Genomic DNA, 25021 nt, shown 5'->3' with positions numbered 1-25021 from the left:
GGTGACCAGGTTAAGTGACAGCAGGGATGGGGCTATCAGAATGGTGGGCTGTAAAGAGCTGGGAGGGCTAAGACCCAGGGAGGCCATCTGGATGGGGAAGGTATGAGCTGAGGCTCAGAATGGAGCACCCAGGGCACCTGGGCTGATGAGGTCTCAGTGAGCACGAGGGGCTGTGCGAAGCGATGAGCTTCAGACTCCCCAGTCGTGGGCCCTGATGTGGGGGTGTGTGTGTGAGCCGGAGCCATGGGACCAGGGCCGAGCCCACGTGCTGGACAGGCTTTGGGCCCCAGACACCCAGAGCCACCGGGAGCCTGTAGGAAAGTTGGGGAGTGGAGGGGCATGGGTTGTGTGAACAGAGCCCTACCATGCTCAGAGGAGTCAGTCAGTCGAGGTCAGGCTCCTCCCCCGACTGTGGCTGCACACGGTCCCTCATACTCTTGAGAAACCAGAGTGGACTGGAGACTATGACCCAGTTCTCATTTATTTTACCTCTTGGGTCTTCTCCAGGTTCTGTGTTTTTTTTTGTTGTTGTTGGTTTTTTTTGAGACAGTGTCTCGCTCTGTCACCCAGGCTGGAGTGTAGTGGCATGATCTTTGCTCACTGCAACCTTCACCTCCTGGGTTCAAGCAATTCTCCTGCCTCAGCCTCCCAGGTAGCTAGGATTACCAGTGTCCGCCTCCACACTCGGCTAATTTTTGTGTTTTTAGTAGAGACTGAGTTTTAGCATGTTGTCCAGGCTGGTCTCCAGCTCCTGACCTCAAATGATGTGCCTGCCTTGGCCTCCCAGAGAGCTGGGATTACAGGTGTGATCCACAGCACCCGGCCTTCTCCAGGTTCTGAATTCCCTGAAAGCAGCTGTGCTATTGCCCTGCCCTCTGGGACAGAATGTTAGGAGGAAGCGGCTAAATGCCTCCCTGATTAAAGGAAAGATGTGTATTTCCACTGGGCCACTGGGTGGGAAGGACATAGATGTCCAGGCCCATGTGTTCCACAGTGTAACATGGGGACTGCAGAGAGAGGAAGGGACATGTTTATGTCCCATGTGAGTCATGGGAACTTGGAATATAAGGGTGTGCATGTCACATTTTTTTCACGGAGGGGTGTCTTAGTCACTTCAGGCTGCTATAACAAAAATACCGTAAACTGGGTAGTTTAAACAACAAACATTTACTCCTCACAGTGCTGGAGGCAGGAGTCCAGTGTCTGCCAAGGGCCTGCCTTCTGGTTCATAGCCCTCTTCTTGCTGTGTTCTCACCTGGTGTGGAAAGGATGGGGCTGTCTCTGGGGTTTGAAAAGGGTACTAATCCCATTTACAAGGGTTCCATCCTCCTGACCTAATTACCTCTCCAAGGCCCTACCCCTAAATACCATCACATTAGGGGTTAGATTTCAACATAGGAATTTTGGGGGGATGCAAAGATTCATTCTATGTGGTGTAAGGGGCATCCCAGAGTGCCACCCCCACATCCCCAAAGCTGCTGGACCTTGCGGGTGGCAGCTGACTCTGCTGGGGCTGGTGGGACTGGTGGCTGGAGGCCTGGTTTGTTAACCCACCTCTGAGGTCTTCTGGATGCCACCTCCCTCACACCAGCCAGCCAGGTGGCCTCCAGGTAGTTTCTGTTCCATGGAGAAGAGCTGCTGCTTTCTTAACATAGGTTCCTCAAACCCATGGCATCTGGTCCCAGGTGACTCAGCATCTCATGGCTGCCTTCTCCCTGCCTGCACCCTCATCTCCACCCTGCTGCACTCTGTGGCTGAGCAGCATTGGGCACCATGGGATGTTTGTCTGCCCTGCTGCTGTGTTGTTGACTCATGAGGCCTCTTTGGAAGAGGCTTGACAGGTGAGAGAGACTGGTGTGGATCTAGTCGCCCTAATAGACCAGCCCAAACTTCTGAACATCCCAGGCTTTCCTGGTACAGTCCCCACTTGCCAACCAAGAGGAAAGCATAGCTCAGGTGGTATTCAGGCAAGAACAGGGCAATGCACACAGACTAGCCAAGTTACAAAGCACTTAATCCAGGGAGGAGCCACACGGGCAGAGTCCAGCTTGTTAGCGGGTCTGGGTTCCCCTCATGAGAACCGAGAAGGGGCTGACACCTGTTAGATGCCTGCTATGTGTCTGATGCTGGCCTGATGTGGGATGTGACTGAGTGTCTACTGCTCTCCTTTGCAGGGGGGCTGGTGATGCCTGCCCTGGAGGTAAAGAGGCTTGGACAGCGACCTTAGGCAGCCAGCTGGGGTCTGTCTGTTAAGCTAGGAGCAGGAAATAGCCTCGTTCTCTACTGGCCTGTCTGGGAAGTCTGAGCAGATTCTGTGTCTTGAATAGTATCCGAATCAGCCCTGGCATGGGGTAGCCGTGGAGGCAAGAGTGTTGGGCAGGGTGACCTGATTGAGCCAAGCTGTTATTGTACCACCTGAGGATTTTCCAGGAGAAGTGCCAGGCTCAGAGCCGGTGTCAGATACCTCTGAGAGCCTTTCTAGTTCCACAGCTCTCCCAGGATCGTGGAGTTCTGGAAGGCCTTTTCCTGGCGTGTTTGCGGTGGCATGGTGATGTGTCCATGCTGCCCGTTTGTGAGCTGAATCTCTGCAGAACTTACTTTTTTCAGAAGGAGGTTTCAGAATGCAGCGTATCACATTCCTCATCAGGACCTGCTCATTTGGCTGGGCTGGCAGGTGGCTGAGTTGGCTCCCTGAGCCGGTGTCTAACAGCTATGCCCACGGGGGCAGGCCGGGCATGTGAATCTCGCCTCCTCCCACACCCTCCGGGGAAGCAGGTTAGGAGCTGGGCCTGGTTCCCGAGCCTGGATTGGGAGTAACCGGTGGGATCTGCACCAGGTTGTCATACCCGCAGCGACAGCTGGGATTGTCGCCATGGGTGGTAATTCCCAATGACAGTTTCAGGTCAAGAGCCGGGTCCTCTGTCTCCTCTTCCATCTGGACAGAGAGCTCCTCCCCGGCTGGTTTTCTGGCTCGTTCCTCAGCTGTTTTCTGTGGCCTGCAGAGTTTGCAGCCTCAGGGGAGTGAGGAAAGCTCTGCTGTGGCCTGATTTTTGCTGGAGAAGAGAAATGTGGAAGACAGGGCAGTGGCCTTTGCAGTGGGTTCACTTTGGGCTGCTGAGATGGGCAGCATGAAGGCCGGCATCCAGAGCCCTGGCTGGCCTCTGCAGTGGACGAGATGGACCAGATTGTCGTGCCAGGGTCACCCGTGGACCTGCAGTGGTCTGAGCAGACACATGGGCTCTGCCTTATTTCCTGAAGTGGAGCCCTCAGCCTCACATGGCATCCCCCAGAAGCCAGGCAAGAGGAGGTCATATGGTTTACTGGAAAGGAGCAAAAGAGCGTGCTGTGAAATGTTGCTGGTGGGAGCGCGGGACTAGATGAGGCTTCCTGTAATTATGTTAAGTGATGCTTGTTAAAAGCTTCTTCGTGCTGTTTCCTCCCTCTGATGGGGCCTGCTTGGCACCTCGTAGGGAGCGTGGGTGGAGAGTGTCATTATCCCCATTTCATTGGTGGGAACATTGAGAGACGAAGTGAAGAGTTTCACCTGTAGTCCTTCCGGGCCCTCTGGTTATCCCAGTCATCCTGCTTTGTTTTCTGTCTTGCTTTTTTAGGGGGATGATTGAAGAAGGCCTTGGAGGTAGGGTGGGGGAAACTGGGAACAGAGGGAGCTCGATTTCATTTTCCAAATACTTAGTTTAAGAATGAGAGAGTTCCTGGCCACATAAACCGCATGCACAGATTTTCCAGGGGAAAATCCATTTGGGTTTAGACTTAGAGACTGTGCCACCTCCCGGTCTGTTCCTCAGCCTTTTGACATTTGCCCACACCTGGAACATCTTAAATTCTGGTGCAGAATACAAAATGTCAATCCCCTGCCCCAGCTCACCCCTAGTTCAGTCCACCAGGATACCTGAAGTTGGGGATCGCCCTTCTTAGCTGTGGAATTCAGGGTATGTTGGTTCTACATCCAAACCTTCAACCTTCATCTGTAAAATGAGGTAGTGAGAGCTCCCTTGCAGAGGCGTGGGGATTCGAGGCAGCACTTCTGACCCATACCTGTTGCCATTGCTGGTGTTATCCCCCTGGCCCTGACCCAGGCTGGCATCCTGGGCATATGCGCATCCACAACTCCGTAAGTCTCCCAGGAGCACTATAGATCAGGGTGACCTAGTATTAGGACAAGGGTGGGAATTGCAGACCAGTCCTCAGGACTGACCTAGGGCTAGACCCCTCCAGGGCTGGTGGGAACACAGTTGCTTCTTGTGTGTGTATGTGGCTTGGGGAGGTCTCAAACTGTTCCCTGGGCCGTCTCCTTTCCCTCAATAGAAAGAACTCAGGTTGTAGAATCATTTGAGGGCCCAGAAGGGTTCATATACACCTTGTCAATCTGTCTCCAGCATTGGACTTTTCTGGTCCTGCCCAGCTTGTTGCTTTAGTACCTCAATTTCCTTACCTGCATGGAAGTCCCCCCCACTGCCCACCTTTCAGCTTGGATGAGGGGAGGAAAGCAAAGCCCCTGAGGCCCTGTGTAGGAAGGAGAGTCCGAAGGTGCAGGGGCTGCGCTCAGGAAGGGCTGGTTGGCTGGCAGTGTTGTGTAGGACATTCAGAATGTGACTGGATTTCTATAATTTCTGACTTGTACAAGCACAAGATACTCAGGTGGCTCTGGTTTGTTGTCTAGCAGGAGAGTCTGGGGTCAATCTGTAACAATTTAGCTTCTGAGCAAGTGCCCAAGAGAGCACAGATATGCTGCGTGGCTGAAGGGGGCGAGGCCCTGGGCTGCCTCCTACTCTGACCTTGTGCGCCTTGGTGTCTGCTCTTCCCCTCTGCCACTCTGAGTCTAGAACGTGGCATGTGGACAGCTCCTCAAAGCTGGTGTCTGAGCTCCACAGTGATTTCATTCACGTAATAGTGTGCTATGGCTGCGTAATAAAGAACCACGAACTCTGTAGCTCAAATCATAGAAATGTATCATCTCACAGTTCTGAAGCCTAGAAGTATGAGATTGAGATGTTGGCTGGGTTGGATCCTTATAGGTAACAGTCTTCAAGTTCACATGACATTCTCCCAATATGCCAATCTCTCTCCAAATTCCGCCGTCCCACCCCACCCACCCCCATTTTTTTTTTTTAAGAGACAGGATCTCCCTCTGGCTCCAGTTCCAGGCTGGAGTGCAGTGGCTCAATCATAGCTCACTATAGCCTCAGCCTCCTGGGCTCAGTGATCAATCCTCCTGCCTCAGCCTCCCAAGTAGCTGAGAACTACAGGCATGACCACCACACCTGGCTAATTTTTGTATTTTTTTTTTTTTTGTAGAGACAGGGTCTCATGTTGTCCAGGCTAGTCTCGAACTCCCTGCCTGAAGTGATTCTCCTCTCTCGCAAAGTGCTGGGATTACAGGCATGAGCCACCACGCCTGGCCACCCCTTTTTTAAAGGACACAGTCATATTGGGTTAGGACCTAACCTAATGACCTTGTTTTAACTTGGTAAAGACCCTATTTTCAAATAAGTTTAGGGGTTAGGACTTCAGCATATGAATTTGGCAGGGAACACAATTTAGCCCCTAACGCTGTACTTCTTTTCTTTTGTTTTAAATTTGAAAACCTGGCTGATCCTGTGTGTGTGTGTGTGTGTGTGTGTGTGTGTGTGTGTGTGTGTGTGTATAAATATACATAACATAAAATTGACTATGTTAGGCATTTTTAAGTGTTCAGTTCGGTGGTATTAAGTACATCCACATTGTCATACAGGGCTCACCACTGTCCGTCTTGAGAACTTTTTCATCTTCTCCAAACTGAAACTCCACTAAACACTAACTCCCTCTCCAGCACCTGACAGCCCCCATTCTACTTTCTGTCTCTGAATTTGACTACTCTAGGAACCTTATATACATGGAAGCATACAGTATTTGACTCTTTGTGTCTGGCTGATTTCACTTAGCATAATGTTCTCAAGGCTTATCCAAGTCAGCATGTCTCAGAGTTTCCTTCCTTTTTGAGTCTGAGTGATACTCCTTTACATGTATATAGCACGTTTTGGTCTTCCACTCACGCGTGAATGGACACGGGGGTTGCTGCCACCTCTTGGCCATTGTGGATGGTGCTGCTGTGAATGTGGTGAATGTGCGTCTCCTCTCCTCTCCTCTCCTGCTCCAGGCATCCTTCAGGAAGGGTAGCCCAAGACCAGGTTGGGGAATAAGGTGGTTCTCTTGCCCTCCCAGGCTTGTTGGGTGTCTGCCCGTAGCTGGGCCCTGGCCCCAGGCTCAGGGTGGTGACTGCCAGCAGGGGGAAGCCCCTCTTCCTGCCATTTTTTTCCCCTTCTTAACCCTCTGTGTTTCCTCTTTGGAGGAGCAGTGAGTGGGAGAGGAGGACCTGCAAGTGTGCAGCGGCCACAGCCCACCTCCTGGCTGAGCACCTTTGCTGACGTGGAGGGACCCCCATCAATCACTCTCAGACCTCGCTCCCCATACTACTCCCATGCCAGGGCACTGTTCCCGTGCCATCCTCTTTTGAAGGGCACTGCTCCACCTTCCCTACCTTGCCCCCTCCCACTGTCTTCCCAGGGAGTCTTCTGACCAGTTCCCTGCTGCCACATCTGCACCTCGGGGACTAGAAAGCTCAGCGTCCCCTCTACTCTTCCTCCTCTTGTCTTTGTCCTCTTAGCCAGACCCATAATCACTTTGTGTCAGTGCCCCCTGCCTGTGTTTTTCAACCAACACCAGGCCCACCTGGAGTGACCATTGCAGAAGACCCCAGCCCTGCCACACCTCCTGTGCCACACTCAGATGTGCTGCTAGAATGTCACCTGTCCCCCTGTGGGCCCTAGGCTCCCCTCTTGTTCCAGACCCAGACACCTCCTAAATCGAGCCCAGGTCCTGGGCCTGCAGCCCGAGGCTCCCCACAGAATTACCCCCTACCTCCCTCTCCTCTCACTGCCAGCCTGTATCTTCTTTCCCAGCAGTATCTCCTTTCTCAGAGATTGCTTCCAGTCCCCTTTAGCTCTTAGTGGGCTCTGGCTGGATCTAGAAACCAAAGTGACACCAGGCACATTAACAAGAGAAAAACACAGATGTCATTAGTTTTACAGGGACATGGGATTCTTCTCCAGAGTCAAGTCCAGAGAAGTGGCCAAAGCAAGATCCTTTTTAGATAACAGTAAGTTTAAGAAGTGGCAGGACAAGGGGGAACTGGCTACGGGCAGTAAACTCTGGGGAGTCACTGGAAGATACATGAGGGGAAACCTGGTGGGAGATAAGGGTGACTTTGTTAAGTATATTCATTCAGGTCCACTGCAGCCCCTAATTCCCAGTCTCAGGTGATAAGGGCTATTTTCTCTCTTGGTACAGGGAGGGCACCTCTCCCAGAGGAATTTTTATGGCTTGCCACGTACAAGAAGAAGCAGGCAGAGCCATCAGGGCTGGGTGTACGGGTTGGACTTTCTCCTCCAAGAAAGCTCAGAGATGGAAATACCTGTTTCTCGTTCTCGGTGTCTAGGGTTGCCTGGGGAGCCAAGGCGTCAGGGAGCGGGGCAGGCTCAGGCCCTTCCCGACTGACATTTTCCAGCCTATGGAAAATGGGGACAGACTGGGGAGGGTCCTTTAACAGTGTTCACAGAATGCTTCTGTGAACATTCTGGTACAAGTTTTTGTTTGAACACCAGTTTTCAGTTCTTTTGATTATACACCTAGGAAGGGAGTTGCTAGGTGGTAAGGTTATCGGTGCCGCATCTTAGAAATGCCTTCTCTTTGGAATGTGTTTGAAAGTTGACCCAGTAGGCAGGTCACATAGGTGCACCTGGGCACAGTCAAGCTCTGCCTGAGGCTCGGTTTTTCCTGTCTAAAAAATAGCAATCTAAAAGTTCATGCCCACTCAGTTGCATATTCCAGGAGATGATAACGTGGGTTTTCAGCACCATGTGTGACCTAGAGGAAGTGCCTCGTAAAGGGTGGCAGGTTATTTTTTGCCTGCTACTTTAAAGATTTGGGTCTTTTTTGCTGTTAGAGGAACTTAATTCCCTGAAGCACTGCAGGTATTCCCTGACCTTACCTGAGGTTCTGCTGCAAGAGCCAGTGTCGGAGCCCCCAAGATCCATGGCCCTTCTCGAGGGTGGAGTCTGCTCTTGGTGGGTGCATGGCAGTAGGAAGAAGGTGTCAGGCTGTGGATGAGCGTGGGGTGCAGAGGCAGCTCTGACTGTGGACTCTGCACCCTTCAGTGAGACCCGAACCTTTTCTAAACCTCTCCAGGAAGACAGTGCCTGCCTGACAGTGCCTCCAAAGGACGTGAGCTGCTGTTCGTAGAAGTCCCCACACCATGCTGCTGTGGCTTGCTTGGGACCTGGGAAAAGATGAGAGGCCCAGAGGAGGGCAGCTGCAGCCATGACAGGGTGGGGGCTCGATGCCTGCCTTTGTGAAAACCTTTCCACCACAGCTGGCCGAGCCACGGATGTTTGATTTGCGTTTACCTTTGTAAATAAATACTGCCTAGTCTCTGGCTGCCAGTGTAAACAAGGATGGAGACCACTCTGCTGATGATCGCTGTGGAGTTCCTGCCTCCTCCACCCAATTCCTCGCAGGGCCCCTTTGTTCTCCTGACTCCCGTACATGTTGATCGGAGGCCCCTTTATAGCTAGCTGCTCCCAGTGTTCTGGGTAGGGAGGGTCCAGAGCATGACCTCTGATCCGCTGAGGACTTGCTCCAATCTCACTCTTGGGTACATTGGCAAAGGGTGGGGCAGGGGCTGGGCTCCTGGAATCCCAACCTCTGGTGGCAGCCATGCCACTGAAGGAGGATCTGGGGCCTCTCTGGGCATGTCTGGTCTGGGAGAGCCTCCCCTGCTTGGCTGCACCCAGGCATCACGTGGCTGGTGTTCCGAGCTCAGTTCTGTATGCGTTTCCTGGGAGCCCACCGTTCTGCCTTCTGCCTCTATGAATCGGACTGCTCTAGGTACCTCATATGAGTGGAATCATAACGATATTTGTCCTTCTGTGTCTGGCTTATTCCACTAAGCAGAATGTCAAGGTTTATCCATGAGATTGCATGTGTCAAAATGTCCTTCCGTTCGAAGGCTGAATGATACTCCATTGCATATATACGTTACATTGTGCTTATCCATTCGTCTGTCAATGGACATTGGGTTCTTTCTACCACTTCCTTCACGTGTTGTGATGAACATGAGTTTGCAAATATCTCTTCCCTGCTTTCAATTCTTTTGGAGGCCGGGCACAGTGGCTCATGCCTGTAATCCCAGCACTTTGGGAGGCTAAGGCTGGTAGATCACTTGAGGTCAGGAGTTCAAGACCACCCTGGGCAACATGGTAAATCCCTGTCTATACTTAAAATACGAAAGTTAGCTGGGGATGGTGGCGCACGCTTGTTATCACAGCTACTCGGGAGGCCGAGTCAGGAGAATCACTTGAACCCGGGAGGCGGAGGTTGCAGTGAGGGAGATCCTGGCACTGCACACCAGCAGTGTCCCGGCGACAGAGTGAGACTCCATCTAAAAAAAAAAAAAAAAAGCCAGGCACGGTGGCTCATGCTTGTAATCCCAGCACTTTGGGAGGCCGAGGTGGGTGGATCACGATTTCAAAAGATTGAGGTTATTCTGGCCAACGTGGTGAAACCCCATCTCTACTGAAAATACAAAAATTAGCTGGTTGTGGTGGTGCACACCTGTGGTCCCAGCTACTTAGAGGCTGAGGCAGGAGAATTGCTTGAATCGGGGAGGCCTGGCAACAGAGCGAGACTCCGTCTCCAAAAAAAAAAAATCAGTTCTTTTGGGTATATAACTAGGAGTAGAATTGCTGGATCATATGGTAATTCTGTTTATTTTTTTGAAAGTTTTTTTTTTGAACCAATGTAGTCGAGCAGATATGACCTCAGCACCTACTTGGGCCTGGGCTGACTGGGACCTACCCAGGCATTATTCTTCTCGCTATATTATTTTTATTTTTTGGCTGCTCTTTTGTCTTTCATGAAAGAGTAGATTTGCGGAGTTCCGGGGTGGGTTGCTAAGCAAACTGCCTGGAGAGGAGAGGGTTTCAGATTTCACTAGGCCCTCCTCTTCCACACCAACCCTGGGCTGTTTGCAGTGCTCTGGGCCAGCACTGGCCTTCCTCTCCCCAACCGCACTCCTAGTCTGGTTCCTGGTTCAGGTGAGCAGCAGCCAGATTCCAAGCCCCCACCTTCTACCTTCTAGTGTTTGGGTTCTGCTTTGGATAGAGCTTTGCAGGAAGGATGGGGCTGATGAGACCACCAATTCCTCAGTCCTGCCAAGGGTGAGGAGGCCCAGAGAGGTTTTTCCACTGGGTATTCCTGGTATGGGGCCAGGGAGCCAGGCCTCCCAATGGGTTCTGGCTCTTGGGAGATGGTGGCTTATAAAATGCCAAATAATGTACTTTATCCTCAAGAGGAAAGGGCCTTGGCTGGGCATGGTGGCTCAAGCCTATAATCCTAGCACTTTGGGAGGCTGAGACAGGAGGATTGCTTGAGGCCAGAGTTTAAGATCAGCCTGGGGAATATAACAAGACTTTGTCTCAAAAAAGATTTTTTTTATTAGCTGGACCTGGTGGTGCTCCGGAGTTTGAGACCAACTTGGGCAACATAGCAAGGCCCAGTCTCTGCAGAAAGTTTTAAAAATTAGCTGGACATAGAGGCATGTGCCTGTAGTCCCAGCTACTTGGAAAGATCCCTTGAGCCCAGGAGTTTTGAGGCTGCAATGAGAAGATATGATCACAGCACTGCACTTCAGCCTGGGTGACAGCGAGACCATGTCTGAAAATAAAATAACAGGTGGGTGGTGGTGCTTTGTGTACTTCGGGGATCTCAGGTGTGAAGAACTGCTTTGTGAAAAAGCAGGTTCCTATGTGGTGGTTAGAATGGGGGGATGAGGAAATTGAGGGACTGTCCTCCCACCCCATCATTTGCCTTGGAGCAGACTGGAAGAGTCAGCAGAATGAGGGGCAGCAAGTCTGGATTGTAGGGCTCTGGGTTGGCTGAAACAGGGACTGAAGCCCTCATATGAAATGCGGCAGGGATGAGCAGGCCATCTGGAATCCAGATTTAAAAGCAGCAGCCACCCAGACGTTGATTTGAGATCTCTGCAGATGGGGAAATGACTGGGGTTTTAGCTGTCTGGAGCGTCCTAATTCCCCAGCAGAGTCTGGCCGTGAGACCTGGTCTCACTGGACGTGGGCAGGTAAACCCTCACTGGGCACTTGATTCTTGCACCAGGTTTTGGCGTGGACGTTGCTAAGCCAGCCTGTGGCTTCGCAGATGTGGAGTCGTACAGTTCGTCTGGAGCGAGCCCTGGGTCCCCGAGTCTGACCCTGAAGTTCTTGCTGGGTTGACTTGACCTTGCATGGGAGTCAGTGTAGTCACGGGCGTGGAAAGAGCTCAGATAAAAGGTGCTGCACTAGGTGAAGAGGAATGTGTTGATGTCCTAAGATCATCTTTAGATAAACAGCAAAACCCTGGGTTAAAAGCTTGTCTAACCCGCCTTATTTTGTTTTTGTTTGTTTTGTTTGAGGCTTTCTCAGTCTGAAGCAGTGGTTTTAGTTTCTTTCTCTAGTGATAAGCAGAAAAGGGGAATCAGGAAGGGGCTTTACTGGCCCAATGTAAAACAAATTGAGAACTAATGAGTGTATTGTCTCCCTTGGACACTTGGACACCCCTGCTAGAACATTTAGTAGATGCTGACAATTCTGAGCTAATGTAAAAGCCAAGTCTGTCAGATTTCATGAGAACCAACGTAAAAAAAAAAAAAAAAGCCAAGTCTGGAGGGGCCATAGAGTGGGGGACTAGGGTGAGGAAGTTGTTGAAGGAGGCCAGGGGGATGGCAGGACCTTCATCTAATAGTGACAGTAGCATTTTAGAGCTAGAGGGTCTTTATCGATTGTCTAGTTCACATGCCTGATTTTAAAAGAAGGAAGCTGAGGCAGGGGGATTGCTTGAGCCCAGGAGTTGGAGACCAGCCTAGGCACCATAGTGAATCAATGTCTCTGTTAAATTAATTAATGAAGTCAAGAAAGGCAAGGCGTGGATGGCTTCAGTGACCTGGACTAATACAGAGAGGTGGCAATGGGGAGGGTCAGAGCCTTGCTTCTGAGGGATTACACCACAGCTCACTTCCCCCACCCAAAGGCCAAAGAAACTGAGCATTGACAATCAACATAGTGATCTTGATACCTGGAGCCCACTCGATGTCCCGTGGATTAAGGAGACCATACTCCTCCATACAGCTTGTTGAAGGACTCGGTGGGTGCTCCAGGCTCTTGGAGTCTTCCTGCTTTGACTGCTATGCTCAACCCAAAACTACCCTCTTCCTGGAATTCTCCTTTGGACATGCACAGAGGCAGAACCTGGCCTTGCCTTTGCAGCCAGTAGCTGTGTGCAGTCACCTGGGACAGTGCTGCAGGTCAGCAGCTGGTATAGTGCCGGACACTGGGTTGGGGTCGCTCAGCAGGTCTCAGCCCTGACTGCCAGCTAGATTCCCCCAGGAAGCCCCTACAGCTTCGGACTCGGCAGGTCAGTGTGGATCCCGGTGAAATTGTTTTCAGAGCCCCCCAAGGTGTTGCCAATGTGGAGCTAGGGCTGGGGACACCTGTTAGAGGGCGCTGAGTCCTGTGGGACAGGAAGTGGAGAACCTGGGAGAGGGAGAGGCAGAGGCACACAGGGAAGCCGGGCCTTCGGCCGCCTGCACCCACAGCCAGTGGCAGATCACTCCAGACACATGGCTCTCCCCAACCCCGCCCCCACCACCCAAGTGGGAAGGACCAACAACAGTCCCCAGTTCAGGATTGCTGGGTCAGCCGCTCTGAATGCCTGAGTGCCGCCCTGTGCCCACCTGGCCTGGGTGTGTTTGTTGTCAGTTGTAAACTCGTGAATGAACACCAAGGTCACCTCTGCTGGTAACCTTTGGGCAGGGCTGCTTACAGGTGACTCATGTTGAGAGTGACATCACCCCATCAGGGTGAGGTCTCAGAAGTCCCATGGGCCTCAAAGGCCCCCCTTGGAAGGAGTGGAGAAGGGACCCTCACGTGTCACGGATCGGGCAACGTCCTTGCGGGTTGACATTGGTCGTGAGGAGTCCACTGGCTTAGAAAATTCAGACTTAGAACAGGCCATCAGGGAGCTCCAGATGGCTAAGGCCTTGGAAATGTGTATTGGGCTTTGTCATTCAGCCTGGGAGGAAGGGAGTGATTGTCCAGTTACTCTGTGTAACTAGTTAGTTCCAACAGGCCGGGAGCCTCTTGTAGGATAAGCCATTCTGTCCTCCTAGGGGTACTCACATTGGGGTAAGGGTGGTCTGGGATTTTGACAGACCATCTGGGAGGTGGGCTATGCCTCAGCCAGAAGGTGGGCTGGAGTGGGGGGTAGGAGAGCCTGTAGCCCCAGTTTCCTGGTTGGGATGGGAAGAGCATGATAGGACTCGCCGCTCATGGTGGCCAGGAGTTGCACCCCAGCCAGCATGTGCTCCTCACCCTGTCAGACCCCACAGGCAGATGCCCAAAGACTGTTCCTGGCAGCAAGACGGTAGCATTTTGGGTCCCCTTTTCTTTTTTCTTTTTCTGTCTTTCTTTCTTTCTTTTCTTTACTTTTTTTTTTTTTTTTTTTTGAGAAAGAGTCGTGCTCTGTCACCTAGGGTGGAGTGCAGTGGAGCAATCTCGGTTCATTGCAACTCCACCTCCCGGGTTCAAGCGATTCTCCTGCCTCAGTCTCCCAAGTAGCTGGGATTACTACAAGCACCTGCCACCACGCCCGGCTAATTTTTTGTATTTTTAGTAGAGATGGGGTTTCACCATGTTGGTCAGGCTGGTCTTGAACTCCTGACCTCAAGTGATCCACCCGCCTCGGCCTCCCAAAGTGCTGGGATTACAGGCATGAGCCACTGTGCCAGGCCAGGGGTCCCCCTTTCTGTAGCAACCCAACCCGCCTGTATGGGAGAGAACAAACTGTTTTCTCTGTACACAAGCTCAACACAGAACACTTATGTGACCAAATGCGGGGACTTTTTCCGACACCAAGCAGTTCTCTGCAGACACCAGGTGGGTGTCCTACAATTTCAACTCAGTTCTGACCCTGTCTACCTGGAGTTAGCGTCGGATCCCACAGTTAAGGGCTCAGCTCTGGAAGACTGCCCCTAACTTCGCGTGTCAGTAGCAAGTCTAGGTTGTCTGGAGTAAATTGGAGATTCTAGCAGCCCCCTTTTTGCGTTTGATCCTTTGCTGGAATGGCTTACAGAACTCGAAAATAACTTACTATATGACCGTTTTTTAATAAAAAGACACAACTCGGGAACAGCCAGACAGAAGAGGTACATAGAGCAAGGTCTGTGGGAAGGGGCGCAGAGCTTCCTGCCCTCCCCTGGCACTGCCATGTTTTCAACCCCAGAAGCTCTCCCAACCCTGTCCTTTTGGACAGCCTTCATTGTGTAGGCATGATTAACTATATCACCGGCCACTGGTGATCAACCTTCAGCTGTGGGTCTTCCCCAGAGAGTTGGGGGTGCCAACTCTCTAATCATGTGGTTGGTTCTTCTGGCAACCAGCCCCCTTCCTGAGGCCGTCCAGGAGCCCCAGCCACCTGTCATTCATTAGCATACATAAAGACATTTATTACTTTGGAGATTCCAAGGTTTTTAGGAACTGTGTGCCAGGAAAGTAGGGAGTGGGGTATGCAAAGATCAAATACATAGTTCTTATGTCACAACCCCCACCAAGGGGCAGACATGTCTCAGAAAGTCCCTTGTATTGTCTGAGGAGTGAGCCCACGTTCATCCCCCCCACCCTTGTGATCTTTGATCAGTCCGTCGTGAAGGTGACATCAGCATACCCGAGGTCCTTGTGAGATGCTTGTTGGGGACAGAGATAGTGTCAGCTGGGTACGTGCTGGGACAGGTTGGGTATGGATGCTCCCTTCTCTGTCTCTAACACAGGATGCTTCTTTGCACACACAGATGGCTCGTTCGGAACACCACCTGGGTATGGCTGCGCTGCAGACCGGGCAGAGGAGCAGCGCCGGCACCAAGACGGGCTGCCCTACATCGATGGCTCACCCTCCTCATCGCCCCACCTTAGCAGCAAGGGCAGGGACAGCCGAGATGCGCTGGTCTCGGGAGCCCTGGAGTCCACTAAAGCGGTGAGTCCCCACGGCGCATGTGTGGCAGGTGGGCCAGGTGTGGCTCCCTGAAGCGCAGCCCCGTGCTCAGGGGTACCTAGCAGGTAGGTGGTGGAGCAGCCAATGGTTTGGAAGCCGAATGGGTCTTGAAAAACTCCTTCCTCATCTCTACATGTGGTACACAGACAGCTTGCCAGGCGTGTTGAGCCGGGAGATCGGGGGATGCTTTGGTGGAGGAGGAGGCAGCACGTGGTCTTGAGGCTGAGAACGTCAGCACCAGAGACCACCTGCATGAAACAAGCAAGACCTGTATGGTGGCCCCGGCAATGCTGCTGAGCTGGGTGGTGTCCGGGCTCGGGTCCCTTTGCTTCATGAAGTTCTCTTGCTCCCTTTTACCAAAGTGTGTGCTGAGGATGGCTCCATCCATGTGACCAGAGCCTTTCCTGTGAGTTTTCACTTGACCCTCGTTAATAATTCTTGGCCTTGCTGTCACTTTCACTTTACAAATGTGGAACTGAAGTCCTGTGGTGGATTCCCCAAGGTCGCGTGGCTAGAGAATAGTGGCACATTCAGGAGATGCTCTGCCGTGCCCACTGAGAAAGCAGTGGACCTGCCCCCACCCACCATGAGAACATAGCCTGGGGTGGCCGCAGGCTGGGTGGTGCTGGGCCAGCTCGGCCCTGCATGGAGGCCTGACTCCTCTCGCTGGTCCCACAGCTCGGGGGCTGCTTCAGCCGTGCTCTGGGCCCAGATGCACACCCCTTGCCGTTGCTGCGTGTCCGGCCACTTGACCTCTTGGGCTGAGAAAATCGCTGCCCAGGGCAGTTGCTTCTTTTTGTCTTTTTGGTCCCTGATGACAGATACCTTTCCCGTTCTGCTTAGCTTATTTCTAGATGGTTTCCACCCCGATAACAGCATAGCCTGGCACAGTGGCTCACACCTGTAATCCAAGCTACTCAGGAAGCTGAGGTGGGAAGGTTGCTTGAGTCCAGGAGTTTGAGACTGCAGTGAGCTGTGATCTTCTCACTGCACTCCAGTCTGGGCAACAAAACAAGACCCCATCTTTAAAAAATAATAATATTAATAAAAAGAATGAAAAGAAAAAATAATAATAAAATAAAAAGAGCAAGAGAGGAGTGGGCTTTACCCCATTTCTGTAAGGATGCTCCAGAAGTGTATCTTCTCACTGAGCTGCTTTTCTCTGGGGCTGATGCATTAGCTGCAGGCCCGGGACTGCAGCTTATGTATATGCTTTTGTGATTTCTGAAGGCCTTGGTGCTGGGCAGCCTTCTCGTTCTGCACCGAGAGGATGGGAGAGGAAGCCAGTGGGTAACATGTACCTGCTCCATGCAGCACACACAGGCTGCTGACTTAGGCAACTCTTCCTACCCCACGTCAAGTGTCAGCTTTTTACCGACCAGGAGGCCGAGGTTCAAAGAGGTGAAGTAACTTGCTTGGGCCGCACAGCTCCAGGGTTTGAAGCCTTCCTGATTCTTCAGTGGACACACTTTCCCTCCCTCAGCTGTCTTGTCTTTCTTGGTGCATCCCCTCTCTTGCTGCTTCGTGAGCATGGTTTGGTACAGAGAAGGACCAAGTTCAGGTAGACTAAGTGCTGAACTTGAGAAAGGCTATTTCTTTCCATCATCCTTGAGGGCTGTCTTCACCCAGCCAGTCCTTGGTGCACCTCCTGGCCCTGAAAGGAAGCTGATCTGCCCACTTGGTGCCCCTGGTTCCTGTCTAGTGGTGGGGCCTCTCACTCACACTCGGCTCTGACTTGGAGTATAATCCTCACCTTTCCGTGCGGGGCTCCTCTTCTGTGAAGCCACGATGCATCCTGGTCCCCTGGCTCCTGCTCCCTGCTTCTGCACTTAACAGCAGTTGTAGGCATTTTTCACAGTGTACGTCCTGCAGGAGGTTGCTTGTCTGTGCCTGCCAGGTCAGAGTTTCCAGTCCCAAGCACACCCCCTGGCCCAGAGCCGGTCTGAAGAGGAAGGAATTGGATTGGAGGAGAACTGTGTGTAGCTCCTTTCCAGAAACCTTCGGGTGCTCCTCCCAGTGGTTGGGACCCCAGGACGGGTGCCCTTCACTGCTGTGGAGACAAGCATAGCCTTGACTTCCTGGTTTCCCTGCCAGCCATGCAACAAGCCATGCACATGTCATCTTTCATTTTTGATCTTTAGTTTGAAGACATGGCTGTTGCTTCCTAGGACACCCCACTTCCCCCAGGGAGAATGGTGCTCTTTTTTTCTTTTTTCTTTTTTTTTCTCTTTTTTTTTTTTTGAGACAGAGTTTTGCTCTCGTTGCCCAGGTTGGAGTGCAATGGCGTGATTTCGGCTCACTGCAACCTCTGCCTCCTGGATTCAAGTGATTCTCCTGCCTCAGCCTACTGAGTAGCTGGGATTACAGGCATGCACCACCATACCTGGCTAGGTAGAGATGGGGTTTCTCTCTGCTGGTCAGGCTGGTCTCAAACTCCCAACCTCAGGTGATCCACCCACCTCAGCCTCCCAAAGTGTTGGGATTACAGGCGTGAGCCACCGCACCTGGTTGAGAGCATGGTGATCTTGAGGCCAGAGGCACCCTGATCCTAACCAGCTGGTGGGGCATGGGCATCAGCCTGCTCATCTCTCTCCTCCTGCACATCCCCACCCACCCCGCATTTGGTCCCAGATGCTGATATTGAGTCTTCTGGGCCGTGCGGCCATCAGGAAACCCTCAGGCAACTCTTTGGCAGTTCAGGGTCTCAGTGGACTCCTGTGGCACGGGTCTTCTGTGTGAATACTCATTCATGGTGTAGGCAGAGGTTGGACAGAGGCCAGGCACCCCTTGCCCAAGGTGCTGTGGGAAGGATTCACATAGGCTGGCCTATTGCGACAACCTTCAGCCCCAGGATCCTGCACAGACGTCATCCCCTCGCCCTCTCTGTGCCGTGAGGACCAGGTTTTTGGGGTGCTCGCTGGGCTGGGCTGCAGGGCAATGTCCAGCCTGTTGCATGAAAACCTGCCCTTACCCAGAGCAGAAGAGTGTCCTTTCTCCAGCAGCTGTGCTGGCTGCACACTCCCAGCCCGGAGCAGCCTGTCCCTCTCAGTCAGGATTCTGCACCCTGATCATCACTGGGCTCCCTCAGATTAGGGGGACCGGGAGGAGGATTAGAAGGGGCCTCCTTGCTCTCTGCCCTGTCCTGAAACTCAGTTCCAGCTCCCGCCCTTGTGTGAGCCTGGCAGCCAGCTGACAACGGTTTTGTTCACCTTGTTCCGTGTTGGCTTTTCCTGCTTGGTTGTCACAAGCCCAGTTGGTTTTGTGGGTTCTTTGTTGGCTTTTATTTAGCCTCAGGTTTTGTGTTTGCACCCGCCCGGAGAGGGTCGTGGTAGGAGGGCCTTCCTTCCATGTCACTGACTTCTTTTTCCAACTTCCCTTTACCTCTGGCTTCCTCCCCGCCCCAGCCTCCTTGCCTGACTGCACGGCCCTCCCTGCATTCACGTCCTTTCCCATAACTGGCACGTGCACAGCCCTGAGTTATAAATAGCCCCAGGCCTGGCCCTGCCGTTTGCTCTCTCATTTTCTCTCCATGGACTTGGCTGGTTTCTGAGCCATTCCTGTCTGATGCCACCAGCACTAGACTCTAGAAGACTCTAGAAGATTCTTAGTCTGAGGAGAAGTGCCCTCATCCTGTGTCTTGTCTCCACCCCACCCAGTCCATGGCCTGGGCCAGATGTTCCCTGAGCAGCCCCGTCCTTCAGAACAGGATGGGAGAGCTGGACCGTGTGCCTTCCTGCCTGCGCTGTTTTTCCTCCTGGCTCTCCAAACCATGTGGACAGAAGGAGACACCGTGGTCCCACCCACGCAGGCACCAGCATCTCACACTGGGTGGGGTCGTCATGGGCCCTGCTGCCCTGGCAGCTTCCCTGGGCCCTGCAGGCCCCCTGGTACTCACAGTAGCAAGATTGTCCTCAGAACATGAGCAGGACTGGCAGGCTGGGTGGGTGGGTGGCGCTGCCCCAGGGGCCTGCCATTCCCTTCACCTCTTCCCCTCTTGCGGGGCAGGGAGCAGCATGTGCACACGGTGGGAGACACCTGTACAGGCAGCCGGGGGCTGCTTTCGCCGACTCCACCATTCATGATGGGCGGGGGGGTGTCATGGGCCACCCCACCCTATGTGTACATGCACCGTGGGCAGCAGACTTGCTGCACTTTGGTGGCATTTCAGGGCACCGAGGCAGGCTCAACTGGCACACTCTCATGTGGAAACCCTGAAGGAGCCCTCATAAAAACGCTGCCAAAACTAGGACCCAGCCAGGTCTTTGAGATCCACTCATTGATTTAGTAAATGAATTTTAATTGAGCACCTAGGTGTTCTGGGCACCGTGTTAGGCAAGGAAGTTCTTAGCTCAGGCACAGCCATGGCCTGGAAGCTCCCGCCCATAGAGTCATTGCCTACCCTGCCCTGGGGGGACAAGTGTGCCTGGGACATGCTTGTCCTTTTCCTGCAGCTGCTCTCAGCCCAGATCTTGATGGCTGTCCCCTCCACACATAGGCTCATGTGTATAAATGCATATATATGCACACATATACACAGGCACCTGGGCAGGCTCACAGTTCATGCACACATTCTCACAGGTATGCACACACTTAGGAGATTCCCAGGACAAAATGGAGGCCCAGGAAGGCTTTTTAGATGGTCCCAGCAGGCAGTTGAGGCTTTGTGGTCTAAGCCCCAGGGACTCAAGTGGGGCACAGGGTAGAGCTCCCTCCCCAGCCAGTGGAGGCTCAGGGCAGGAGGACTTTTGCCTGAGACCATGGGGCAGCCCAGGCCCTAGGCCTTTCCTGTTGAACCTGCTGTCTATACCATGACTTGGCTCCCTCCTAGCGGGCCAGGGAAATAGGACAGCAGGGTTGGGTGTAGGCAGGCGCTGTGCTGGGACCCTGATTCCACATCCAAATTCTACAGATACCATGAGGCCTGAGCTGGCCTCAGTCAGATCCTTCTTGAAACCCATCAGTTTTCACTGGGGGTGATTCTGCTCCCAGGGCATACGTGGCACCATCTGGAGACATTTTTGGCTACCACAGCTTAGGGGAGAGGGTGTTACTCACATATGGTAGGTGGAGGCCAGGGATGCTGCACTGAATTTTGCAAGGCACAGGACGCCCTCCAGTCCCTGACAGAGCCCCTCCAGAATGTCAGTGGGGCTGAAGAGGAGCCTGCCCGCAGCCAGTGATTTTCTCCGAAAGTGGAAAACTGAGTGATCAGGGACCACCACCCCAGTTCCACACCCGTGAGCCCAGCAACCAGTGGAGAGGTAGGTGGGGCTGTCACAGACACAGACCCCACCCCCCCGCACATGCACGCGCGCGCGCACACACACACACACACTCACTCACTGGCACTTCTCTCTGACTGCTGGCAGAGCCGGTGGGCACAGGCAGGCAGAGGGAGCACAGCCTCAGCCCGGTGGAGCACTGAGGTTGCTGCCATGGGCATGGCCAGCCTCCAACATTGCCGATAGCCAGGGAGCAGGTGGGAGTGGCCAGGAAGTCACGCGGCAGGTTCCATGGCCTTTGGCGTCATCTTTGATGTCATGCCTTTGCTAGGGCTGCTGTAAGTGAACATCACAGACAGGGGAGTTTATTTTCTTGTAGCTCTGGAGGCCTGAAGTCCAAGGTCAAGAGGTTGGCAGGGTTGGTTTCTTCTCAGGCCCCTCTCCCGGGCTTGTCTTCTCTATGTGTCTTCACATAATGTTCCCTCCATTTGAGTCTGTGTCCTGATCTCTTCTTCTTTTACAAGTCCTGGTGGGATGCTATGGCTCATGCCTATAATCTCAGCACTCAGGGAGGCCATGGTGGAAGGATTGTTTGAGCTGAGGAGTTCAAGACCAGCCTGGGCAATGTGGCTTTTTTTTTTTTGAGTTGCAGTTTCGCTCTTATTTCTCAGGCTGGAGCGCAATGGCGTGATCTCAGCTCGCTGCAACCTCCACCTCCTGGGTTCAGCGGTTCTCCTGCCTCTGCCTCCCCAGTAGCTGGGATTACAGTTACCCGCCACCACTCCTGGCTAATTTTTGTATTTTTGGTAGAGATGGGGTTTTACCATTACAGTTACCCGCCACCACTCCTGGCTAATTTTTGTATTTTTGGTAGAGATGGGGTTTTACCATGTTGGCCAAGCTGGTGGTCTCGAACTCCTGACCTCAGGTGATCTGCCCTCCTCGGCCTCCCAAAGTGCTGGGATTACAGGTGTGAGCCACCATGCCTCCCCTCAGAAAGATTTTTTTTAAGTTAGTAGAGCATGGTCAGGGGGTGCCTGTGGTGCCAGCTACTTGGGAGGATTAGGTGCGAGGATTGCTTCAGCCTGGGCTCTGGAGGCTGCAGTAAGCTGTGACTGTGCCACAGCACTCCAGTCTGAGTGACAGAGGGAGACCTCGTCTCAAAAAAAAGAACTACACATATGGAACCTTTTGGCTTTGGTTTAGCTTAATTACCTCCTTAAAGCCCTGCCTTCAAATACAGTAACATTCTAAGGTACTGGGGGTTAAGGCTTCAACATGAATTTGGGTGGGGGGCGGGGAGATGTTATCATAACTCAGAAGGCAGTCTCCCGGGGCCATGGGCTCTGTCGCCTACATTAACATCCAACAGTGTGCCAGCTCCATTTTTTGGAGACAAAAACAGTAGAGAATCCCTGAACTTTCAGCAGGGACGCTGATGGGAAGGGTACTTTGTCATAGCCCACATGTAAGAGGGTCCCTGCCAATGATGTCAGGGTCTACAAAGCAGGGTCAGGAGACACAGGCCTTGATCCCAAGGGACGAGGTTCTTCTGGAGTAGGTGTTAACAGTCCCCGTGTTTGGGAGGGAGGTGCTGCGTAGGTCCCGTCAGTCAAAGGGTCATGTGGCAGCAGGAGTCAGAGAATCCAGGTGAGGGAGCCCCATGTGAGCAGTGGGGAGGGGAGCTTGGCTGCAGCAGGAGCCAGGTAGCCATGCCATGGGCTCCGTCGCCCCCTCGGGTCAGATTCTCCTTCTCCTTCCTTGACCGTGTCAGGCAGCTACTCCTGGGTTGCATGCAGAAGGCGTGGAGAGAGGACTGGCCCAGCCTGCTCCGCACCACACTTTCTGTTTCGTGGTCTGGCAAGACTAAAGGTGGCTCCAGGTATTGCCCCTGGGATTCTCTGTGGCCGCAACCGTGTGGCTGAGTATGTGTTGAGGGTCCGCTGCCTCCCTTTAATTCCATGTGGAGCCTTCATGGGGGTAGGGGTTTGTCCAGAGGTCAACAAGCTGACCCTCCTCTCTCAGAAGGCCCTGATGCAAGCATCCCCCTTCCACCCTTCCAGTCTGACGTCTGTCTGTTTCTCCTGCAGAGTGAGCTGGACTTGGAAAAGGGCTTGGAGATGAGAAAATGGGTCCTGTCTGGAATCCTGGCCAGCAAGGAGACCTACCTGAGCCACTTGGAGGCACTGCTGCTGGTGAGGAGGGTGTAGGAAGCTGAGCAGGGTGGGGCGGGGCAGGGTGACAGAGTTGGGGAACCTCTTTGCCCATAAGTCCCAGGTCAGCTGTCAGAGCCTGGGTGCAGCTCGCTGTCCCTGGTGTGGATACCAGTGGAAGACTGAGTTGCCAAACAAAGCTGGTTTTAAAATTGTATTTGTTATGTGATTTAAAAATAAAAGTGCATATGTCAAGTAACCGTGACTGTCTACTGTCATGCCGTGCACCTGACAGATGGCAGCCCATCTCACCTTCTAGCCCATGAAGCCTGTGAAAGCTGCTGCCACCACCTCTTAGCCGGTGCTGACGAGTCAGCAGATCGAGACCATCTTCTTCAAAGTGCCTGAGCTCTACGAGATCCACAAGTTCTATGATGGGCTCTTCCCCGGCGTGCAGCAGTGGAGCCACCAGCGGCAGGTGGGCATCTCTTCCAGAAGCTGGTGAGTGACCCAGAGCCAGTGCTGGCTACAGGCGTGTACCACCACGCCCAGCTAATTTTTTGTATTTTTACTGTGTTGGCCAGGCTGGTCTCGAACTCCCAGCCTCAAGTGATCCACCCACCTCAGCCTTCCAAAGTGCTGGGATTACAGGTGTGAGCCACCTCGCACAGCCTTTTTGAAAAAATTTATTTATATAGGTTTTGTTTGTTTGTTTTTTTTGAGACGGAATCTCCCTCTGTCGCCCAGGCTGGAGTGTAGTGGTGCAATCTCGGCTCACTAGCAGTTCTCCTGCCTCAGCCTCCTGAGTAGCTAGGATTACAGGCGAGTACCAACACGCCCAATTAATTTTTGTATTTTTAGTAGAGATGGGGTTTCATCTTTTTGGCCAGGCTGGTCTCGAACTCCTGACCTCGTGATCTGCCCGCCTCAGCCTCCCAAACTGCTGGGATGTGAGCCACTGTGCCCAGCCTTATGTAGGTACTTATAAAAAGAGACAGGGACTCACTATGTTGTCCAGGCTGGAGTGCAGTGGTTATTCACAGGCACGATTCCACTGCTAATCAGCACAGGAGTTTTGACCTCCTTTGTTTCCAGTCTTGGCTGTTTCACTTCTTAGGCAAACTGGTGGTTCCCAACTCCTGGGAGGTCACCATATTGATGCCAAACTTAGTGTGTAGTGTACTACAGCCCAGAACTGGCTGAAGCCATCCTCCAGCCTCAGCCTTCAGTGTAGCTGGGACCACAGGTACGCACACCACCACACCCTGTGTGCACACGCTTTACCTGAAGCAGATTTCCTCCACAGGGAAACAAGTCCTCTAGGGGCAGGTGTGGGCTGAGGCCAGACCCCCTCTAAGTGTGAAGAGCATGTGATTCCTTAAAAGCCCCGTCCCCAGCACTCCTGGACTACCCAGACACTCAGCTCTAGCCTCAGGCTTCTCTTTGGCTGGTGCTGGGGACTGAGTTTTCTGCTCTGAGGTGTGGCTTTCCTGTAGGCAGACCCCTCCCTCTGCTACCCTGTGCTGCAGACCCCCCCCCCCCACCCCCGCCCCGAGACTCCAGGCCAGAGCTAAGACTTGAGAAACACACAAGGCACTTACTTTGTTCCAATTCTTGCTTCTTGGGGCTCTTTCCCCTACGGCCAGAGAGCAGAAGGCTGTATTTTGATGTATGCTGCGCCCTCCATCTTTGAAGCCCCCCATTTCTCCCTGTGTGTGGCAGCAGTTTTAAAAGTAGTGGACATAACTTGGCCTGCCGCCCTCCTGAGAAAGGAAGAATCGTGGTGTTGGGGGAAGAAAAACATCCAGAGCTCTTCCTAAATAATACTCAAAATTGTTCAGAGACTTTTAAAACATGTTAATATCTGATGAACACTGGAATTTAACTTTGGAAAGTTTCTGCTGGCTTCCCTGAAGGCCTTGAACTAGGTAGCCTTCATGAGTCAGATGATGCAGCTGGAAGACTCGGGGGAGAGGCTGGGGCTGCAGTGGGAAGCTGTTCGCCGTAACCACAAGCTGAGTACTCACGTGTGCCCAACCTGGACTGGGTGTTGGGGCCTCTGCAAGAACAGATAAGCCGGGTGCCTGCCCTTGTCCCTGCAGACCAGCTCAGTAGGGTTGGCCCAGCACTGCTCCGTCAGGCTTCCTGGTTGGACAAGTCTTAGGACCAAAGGAGCTCACAGTGCCCTGCCCAACTCTGGTGCTGCCTCCAAGCCCAGGAACTCATCATCCAAGTCCAGTGGTTCAGAAAGCCAGACCCAGATGCGGCTTCTGCCACCTCCTCCTGTGGGGCTCCACGGGCTGACTTCCCCACTCCGGGTTTTGTTTCTGGCTGCAGTTTTATCAACTCAGAATTTTTATTTTTCTAATTATTTCGGACTTACAGGAGAACTATAAGAACGGGACAAAGTATAGCCTTCACCCAGATACACTGATTGTAACTTTTTGCCACATTTGCTTTATGTCTTTTTGTGCACACACAAACACACATGCA

The 25021-nt window shown here is 52.8% G+C and overlaps 1 long non-coding RNA gene and 1 pseudogene across 1 annotated transcript; one reads left to right on the top strand and one right to left on the bottom strand.

The window, feature by feature from the left end:
* Positions 1 to 25021, top strand: part of LOC105708091 (breakpoint cluster region protein-like) — a 197487-nt pseudogene that overhangs the window by 35230 nt on the left and 137236 nt on the right.
* LOC135269090 (uncharacterized) lies at positions 16193 to 24421 on the bottom strand. The gene is made up of 2 exons (XR_010337423.1): positions 24130 to 24421; positions 16193 to 17203 (listed from the first exon to the last, which is right to left on the bottom strand). It is a non-coding gene; the product is annotated as an uncharacterized LOC135269090 (long non-coding RNA).

Source organism: Aotus nancymaae, unplaced genomic scaffold (genome assembly GCF_030222135.1).
Source record: "Aotus nancymaae isolate 86718 unplaced genomic scaffold, 86718_ANA_hifiasm-v0.15.2.pri h1tg000049l, whole genome shotgun sequence".
Taxonomy (NCBI): Eukaryota; Metazoa; Chordata; class Mammalia; order Primates; family Aotidae; genus Aotus; species Aotus nancymaae.
The sequence above is the reverse complement of the archived record's forward strand: the minus strand, read 5'-3'. Positions and strand labels throughout refer to the sequence as shown.